Source organism: Lepidochelys kempii, chromosome 6 (assembly GCF_965140285.1).
Source record: "Lepidochelys kempii isolate rLepKem1 chromosome 6, rLepKem1.hap1, whole genome shotgun sequence".
Taxonomy (NCBI): domain Eukaryota; kingdom Metazoa; phylum Chordata; order Testudines; family Cheloniidae; genus Lepidochelys; species Lepidochelys kempii.
The window spans coordinates 3,912,502-3,920,214 of NC_136385.1; the positions used below are offsets into that span (position 1 = coordinate 3,912,502).

The 7,713-nt window shown below is 44.6% G+C and overlaps 1 pseudogene; it reads left to right on the top strand.

The window, feature by feature from the left end:
• The first annotated feature begins 6,661 nt into the window (after positions 1–6,661).
• On the top strand, positions 6,662–7,209 carry LOC140912521 (olfactory receptor 5G9-like; annotated as a pseudogene).
• The last annotated feature ends 504 nt before the right edge of the window (positions 7,210–7,713 follow it).

The following is a 7,713-nucleotide window of genomic DNA, read 5'->3' on the forward strand; positions in this document are numbered from 1 at the left end:
AAACTAAAAGTGTTAATGGAACAAGACAGACAAGAAGGGGCTTTATCCCATACATAACAACATGTTAGAGCATCTCAAAACTAGAGGCTCGATTCTGATTTCCTTACACTGAATAGCCCCTTACTGTGAGAGTGGTCTCATGGACTCCCACCTGCTGAAAAAGTGTGGGTAAGGGGATAAAAATCTGTCATTAAAAAGCCACAAAACTATGTTCAGGAAATAAGCAGAATCTCTTATTTAATCTGGAAGAAACAATGCAATCCTCAGAATGTTTTATGTCAATACAACATTAATATAAATCAGTATTGAACCTGATGGTGAAGTGAAATACAATTGGCCAGATTCTAAGCTAGTGTAAATCAGCATCACCCCATTGATGCCAAAGGGGCAGAAACCCCAGCTAATGTAACTTATGGAGTGCCACTTAAATCAATGTGGTTATATCTCCAGTGGGTGTAAATCATCTTTGCCCCATTGAAATCAATTCCATACGGCTAAATTGAGTGGAAATCCATCAACCTCAACAAAAAACTCACAGATACAGACTGAAATCAATGGCGCTCCAGCTCCAGTTGGTGTAAGCTAGCGTCACTACATTGCAATCAATGGGGCCAGATCCCCAGCAGGTGAAAATCAGCATTAGCTCCATTGGTGCTAATGCGTGAGACCCCAAAGTAAATAGGTGGAGCGCTACTGAACGCATTGGGCCAGAACCATAACTAGTCAAAATTGGTGTCATTCCATTGAAGTCAGTGGGGCTACACACCTTTACACAAGAAGAGGATCTGGCCCTTCTGACCATAGGCTTTCCCAAGGCACATAAATGAGTTACGGGCAAACGCCCCTTATTGGGGCAGCAGTCTGGCTTGTTCTATCCAGTTGGCAGATCATGTCCTTAACTTGTAACCTGGTGTAGATATGTAACCCACACACCGCCTGGGTGTGGTGCTCTGTCCCATCTGCTGGCACTGAGACCACTCAGAGAGAGTTTAATGAGTCTACCCTACATCCTTAGTCAAGAGCCATGTGGCTTTTAGCTCATGTGGTAGAGGCTCAAGTACTAAGCTGCAGAGGTCCCATGTTCCATCCCGCCCGCCGAAGACTGGGGCCTGTCGGTGTTACAGATGCACATCAAATTATCCACCCACAGGGGCAAGTGTGAATTGTCTGATGTTCATAGCTTCCCAACATTAACCTTAATCCTAACCATACCCCTGCAGAGTTTGGGGAAGTTCTGGGACAGACTCTTGTTCCATGACTGAACTAACCTGTAGAAGCTACCAGTTCCCCTCGGTCTCATAGAAACATGGGGATTGCCAGACAGGATCAGACACAAGGTGTATCTAGTCCAATAGCCTGTCTATGACTGTAGCTTATACCAGATTCTTCTAAGGAAAGCGGAAGAAGCTGATAGTAGGCAGATGTGGGATAATCTTCCCCCAACATTAGGTCACTGGAGAATGAAAATAGTGGTATATTAGGTGATGGTCTGTTTCCATCTTGGCATTTTGTCAGAGGCCCATGCAGTGGTTATTCTGACGTTGTTTAGTCATAGAATCATAGAATCACAGAATATCAGGGTTGGAAGGGACCCCAGAAGGTCATCTAGTCCAACCCCATGCTCAAAGCAGGACCAATTCCCAGTTAAATCATCCCAGCCAGGGCTTTGTCAAGCCTGACCTTAAAAACCTCTAAGGAAGGAGATTCTACCACCTCCCTAGGTAACGCATTCCAGTGTTTCACCACCCTCTTAGTGAAAAAGTTTTTCCTAATATCCAATCTAAACCTCCCCCACTGCAACTTAAGACCATTACTCCTCGTTCTGTCATCTGCTACCATTGAGAACAGTCTAGAGCCATCCTCTTTGGAACCCCCTTTCAGGTAGTTGAAAGCAGCTATCAAATCCCCGCCCCCATTCTTCTCTTCTGCAGGCTAAACAATCCCAGCTCCCTCAGCCTCTCCTCATAACTCATGTGTTCCAGTCCCCTAATCATTTTTGTTGCCGGGTTGTGGACAAAGCTGACAAAGCAGACGATTCTTAGGGAGAACAGATTAAGGCTAATGTAGTGCCAATCTTTAAAAAAGGGAAGAAGGAGGATCCTGGGAACTACAGGCCAGTCAGCCTCACCTCAGTCCCTGGAAAAATCATGGAGCAGGTCCTCAAAGAATCAATCCTGAAGCACTTGCATGAGAGGAAAGTGATCAGGAACAGCCAGCATGGATTCACCAAGGGAAGGTCATGCCTGACTAATCTAATCGCCTTTTATGATGAGATTACTGGTTCTGTGGATGAAGGGAAAACAGTGGATATATTGTTTCTTCACTTTAGCAAAGCTTTTGACACGGTCTCACACAGTATTCTTGTCAGTAAGTTAAGGAAGTATGGGCTGGATGAATGCACTACAAGGTGGGTAGAAAGCTGGCTAGATTGTCGGGCTCAACGGGTAGTGATCAATGGCTCCATGTCTAGTTGGCAGCCGGTATCAAGTGGAGTGCCCCAAGGGTTGGTCCTGGGGCCGGTTTTGTTCAATATCTTCATAAATGATCTGGAGGATAGTGTGGATTGCACTCTCAGTAAACTTGCGGATGATACTAAACTGGGAGGAGTGGTAGATACGCTGGAGGGGAGGGATAGGATACAGAAGGACCTAGACAAATTGGAAGATTGGGCCAAAAGAAATCTGATGAGGTTCAATAAGGATAAGTGCAGGGTCCTGCACTTAGGACGAAAGAACCCAATGCACAGCTACAGACTAGGGACCGAATGGCTAGGCAGCAGTTCGGCGGAAAAGGACCTAGGGGTGACAGTGGACGAGAAGCTGGATATGAGTCAGCAGTGTGCCCTTGTTGCCAAGAAGGCCAATGGCATTTTGGGATGTATAAGTAGGGGCATAGCGAGCAGATCGAGGGACGTGATCGTTCCCCTCTATTCGACATTGGTGAGACCTCATCTGGAGTACTGTGTCCAGTTTTGGGCCCCACACTACAAGAAGGATGTGGATAAATTGGAGAGAGTCCAGCGAAGGGCAACAAAAATGATTAGGGGTCTGGAACACATGACTTATGAGGAGAGGCTGAGGGAGCTGGGATTGTTTAGAATGATTCTAACCCTCCCTGATTTTGTATAGGTCCATATCTGAGTCTGCACTGGGATCAGAGTGAACTTCACATGATCTATGAGTTTGATGGAAATATTTTCCACATACCAGGCCCTGAGTTCTCTCTCTGATCCCACAGGATTGACATGTACTGTTCTCTGCAGTCCTGGCCTCCTTACAATTCTGTCACAGTAGTGCTAGAATTGAGATTGTGTGATCTTAGCACACCAGGAGTTGAGCACAGTCTAACAAAAGAGAATATAAAAGAGATGGACCTGTATATTTAACAGCGTCCTCTCGTGAGATGCAATTTCAGAACAGCTCAGGTATTTGTATGATTTCAGCATCCTTTTACCTGAGTTTTAATCTACAGAGGGCATCCAACCCAAAGCACTAATGGTAACTGCAATTCACCTTTAAATCAAGAATAAGAGGCCTGTGATTTACAAACAGAATCTCTTGAGGTCTAGCCTTACTGAGTACAACAAACTGCAGACACCCTCTAAGTAGAATGCTGGAAGTGTGCTACTCCCATAATAACCCAGTGGTCAGTGGATTGAAACCAGGGTCAGCTAGCCCTGGCCTGTTTATTATTTATGGGTATAAAATGTCTATGACTAAAGTTAGTCTGGAAAGTGGAAGAAAGTTTCTAACCATCAGAGGAGGGAGGTTCAGGAACAGCCTCCCACTAGAATTAGTGGAGTTATACAACAATTTAAAGTGGAGCTGAATAAGTTTATGAATGGGATTATATCATATTGCTGCCTGCAACAGCAGTAGACTGGACTCCATGACCTCGGGGGGTCACTTCCTGTCCTATGTTGCTCTTGGGATTGCCAATATTAACGAGCCTGCATTATGCACAATTATTTTTGTGCAATTCAAAGAAATAGTGCTACCCGAAAAATCGGATGGTGACCCAGAGAACTTGCCACCTCTCTCACAGCTGTTTATTGATTTTTTTAAAAAATCAGTAACTACATTTATTGAGAAAATATCTTCCTGTATATCATCCTTCTAAAGGCGTCCTTCACTCCATGTTTCTAAGGCTGTAGATCAGAGGGTTCAGCATAGGGAACACAGAGATGACGTTGTCTTGGTCCAAGGTGTAGCCAGAACTGGGTCGTAAATACATAAAATCAGAGTACTGTAGAAGGTAGTGACAGCTGTCAGGTGAGAGGCAAAAGTACAGAAAGGTTTCAGTGGATCTTCAGGATGGTGTGTTAAGAAGACAGCCTGAAACATAAGGCCATGTTTCAGAGTCCTGGTGTGAGGCCTAAAGCCTGAGCTAAAGTAACCAAAACTTTGCAGATCTAAAGCAAAGCCAAGCTGTGAGCAAGAGGCAGGCCCCGTTCACAGAATCTGGCAAGAACAGGGTTGATATTGCAGAATCACACGTGCTTAAGTAGTGCTAGGCACAAGTATATATGCGCCAGCACATTCCAGAAAGGCGGTACCAGAACACCTCGATACCAAACACATGCCCCAGAGATAACAGGAGCACGCTGTCCCATCCTAAGGATAAGGTCAGGATGACAGCATGATGGATAGAGATGTTTTAATCAAACCAACATGTACAAGGTAATGGGCAGCCCTTGGATCCGTCAATGGGTGGCACCCTAATACGTCAGAGGGTGTCATTCTGATACGTCAGGGGCAATATGTCACTTGTTTGTATTTGTGTTTAAAGATGTATCTCAGAGGGAGTGTCTTTGGCCAGCCTAGCGAGCAGTGGAGAGTCCCACCAGTGACTGAGTTGCGTCCATTGACACAAGCATACAGGTCTGACTATCCATCCAGATGCTATTACTGTGCTCTATTGACAGTAAACCTGGCCAGGTGCCTTCACTGAAAATTGAGTCTGTGGATTTCTTGGGCTGTTTCATTCAGGTCTGCTATCTCCACAGAGCTGGGACAGCACACTGAACGAACACACACGCAGCCAACATCGTACCCCAGATGGCGACGAGGCTGTACATATAAGAGACTATCTAGAACAACTAGCATAGTAATCTTGACAAATATAGTTGACAAGGGGAAATGAATAACATCATTGCGTTGTGTATGTCAGAGCAGGACAGCTTAAGGATGGGGAGGGATGTCAGAGAAGAAATGATTGCTGACCCTGGGGTGAGAGAAAGACAAGCTGAATATACAAATTGTTCGGGCCGTTGAATTCACAAAGACACAACGACTATCAGCACACAGAGTTTCCTGGACATGATGACCCTCTAGAGCAAGGGGTTACAGATGACTGTGAATCGGTGAGAGGCCATGGTGTCCAGGAGGCATCATTCATTGGTCACAAAGGCACAGACAAAGAAAAATTGCACAGCTCACTCAGGGAATGAAATGATTCTATTATTCTCTGCTACAGAAGTCATGAGCACCTTAGGTGCAATGACAGAGGAATAACCAACATCTACAATGGACAGATTACTGAGGAAGAAGTACATAGGGGTGTGAAGATGGCGTCAATCCTGATTAAAACAGTCATCCCAAGATTCCCTACCAGTGTGATAACATAGCTCAGTAGGAATAACATGAAGAGTGGGACCTGCAGCTCTGGGTGGTCCATGAATCCCAGAAAAATCAATTGTGTCACCATGGTATGAGGCGGCATAGGTGGGAAATCTAAATTTGCAAATAAACTGGAGCCAAAAAGGGAGCATGTGTAGATTCCCTGTAACAACTCTGACTGCTCCTGTGAAATAGTGTGTCTTGGGGAATGTATTATGGGTTATGCACACACTTCCCCCTGGAGCTGGTGCACTGTCTCCTTACAGAAACACAGCACACTGTGCATTGTTTTGCATTCAATTAAATATGTGCAGAGATTCCGCCACAATACGAGAGACTGTCCAAATCTGAATTGTTCCCATGCCAGAAATGTCCCTTAGGGCACAGGGCTTTGCCATCCATGTCTCTTTTGCTCACCCTCTCTGTTGTTAAATCAGATTAGTTTGGAAAGGAGGTAAATCATCTCTTGTAAATGTATAGACAATAACAAATGGTGTAGAACATTTTCATTTACACTGGTTTTCTCTTCTGGCTCCCATCAATGTCAGTGGGAGTTGATGGCACTTGGCACCACTGAAACTCAAAGCAAAAGTCCTACAAAGGATCTGTGTCTAACGTTGGGAATCCCCAGCAGAAAGATGTTGCAGGTCTAATATGTACCTGTAGAGACATTCATGTCATGTCATTCATGTCATGATACATTGATAGGAGATTATTTGCCTCCCTTCTAAACTAAACACTCCCAATCTATATATCTCTTATTTTATAGAAGATTTGACCCACTGGATGGTTTCATGCATATTAACACAGAGTATAAAATATTTCTGTAGCTAGAACATATCCTATCTCTAATGGAAAGCATGTGGGTAATACAAAGAGAACATTCCCTAGGATTGTCCTTTGATGTATTATTTTTGTTCTTATGAAATGGTGTATAATCACAGGGATTATGAGGGATCTGTACTCAGTACTTTATTGGCCCCTGATTAATTGTAATCCTTATTTTTATTTTTCACCAGCAGAGGAGAGAGTTTCTGGAAGAAATGGCAGAGAGAAATCACACCACGGTGACAGAGTTGATTTTTGTAGGATTCAGATGTTCATCCAGATCTACAGACCCCCTCTTTATTTTGTTCCTAGTGATGTATGTGGTCAGCCTGATGGGGAATCTTGGGATGATAGCTTAATCATGGTTGAAACCCAACTTCATACCCCCATGTACATTTTCCTAAGCCAGATGTCCATTGTAGATATTGGATATTCCACAGCTATAGCTCCCAGGCTGCTCATGACCTTGGTAGCAGAGATGAGAACCATTCCTTTCATTGAGTGTGTGGCACAACTATTCTTCGTCTGTTTCTTTGTGACCAGTGAAAGTTGCCTACTGGCTGTGATTGCTTATGACCGCTTCAAAGCTATCTGTAATCCACTGCTCTACAGAACCATTATGTCCAAGAGACACTGTGTCCTGTTGGTGGCTGGCACATATGTCTGTGGCTCTGTGAATTCAATTGTGCAAACTCTATTTATATTCAGTCTGTCCTCGAGCAGAGGCAACGAGTCCCCATTTCTTTCAAAGGTATCCATGTAATCTGGGTATTGATCAGGATGCTGGGTGTCCGAGTCAAGAAGGTGGAGTAAGTCCAGGGGCGGAAGCTGGTTCAAGTAACCCCTGACTTTTTCAGTCATTTCCATTGCACAACTCCAGCAGGGATATCATCGGGCTAGACTTATGTAGTGAGGTCATTGTTCACACCTGGTGTGGTGTGTCCCTGTTGCATACAGGCCACTTACTTGCAGAGAGCCTGCTTTTCTCCAAAAAGTTGCACCACCTAATGTCACGTGCTGCATCCAATAATTAGGCCCAGAGGTTAGAGCGTAGGTTGCAGTGAGGTGCAGGATTGCGCCTAGGCTGATAGTGGTGCTAGAATCAAGGTCAAGGTCCAAACCAAGATCAGAGTCCATCAAAAAAGCAGAAGAAGAACCAGAGCCAGAGTCTAAATCCCTGCCAAAGGTCATAGCCGGATAGTCAGAGAGCAAAGATCAGCCAAGTCAATGCAAGCCAGAGTCCAGATACAGGCCGAGGGTCAAAGCC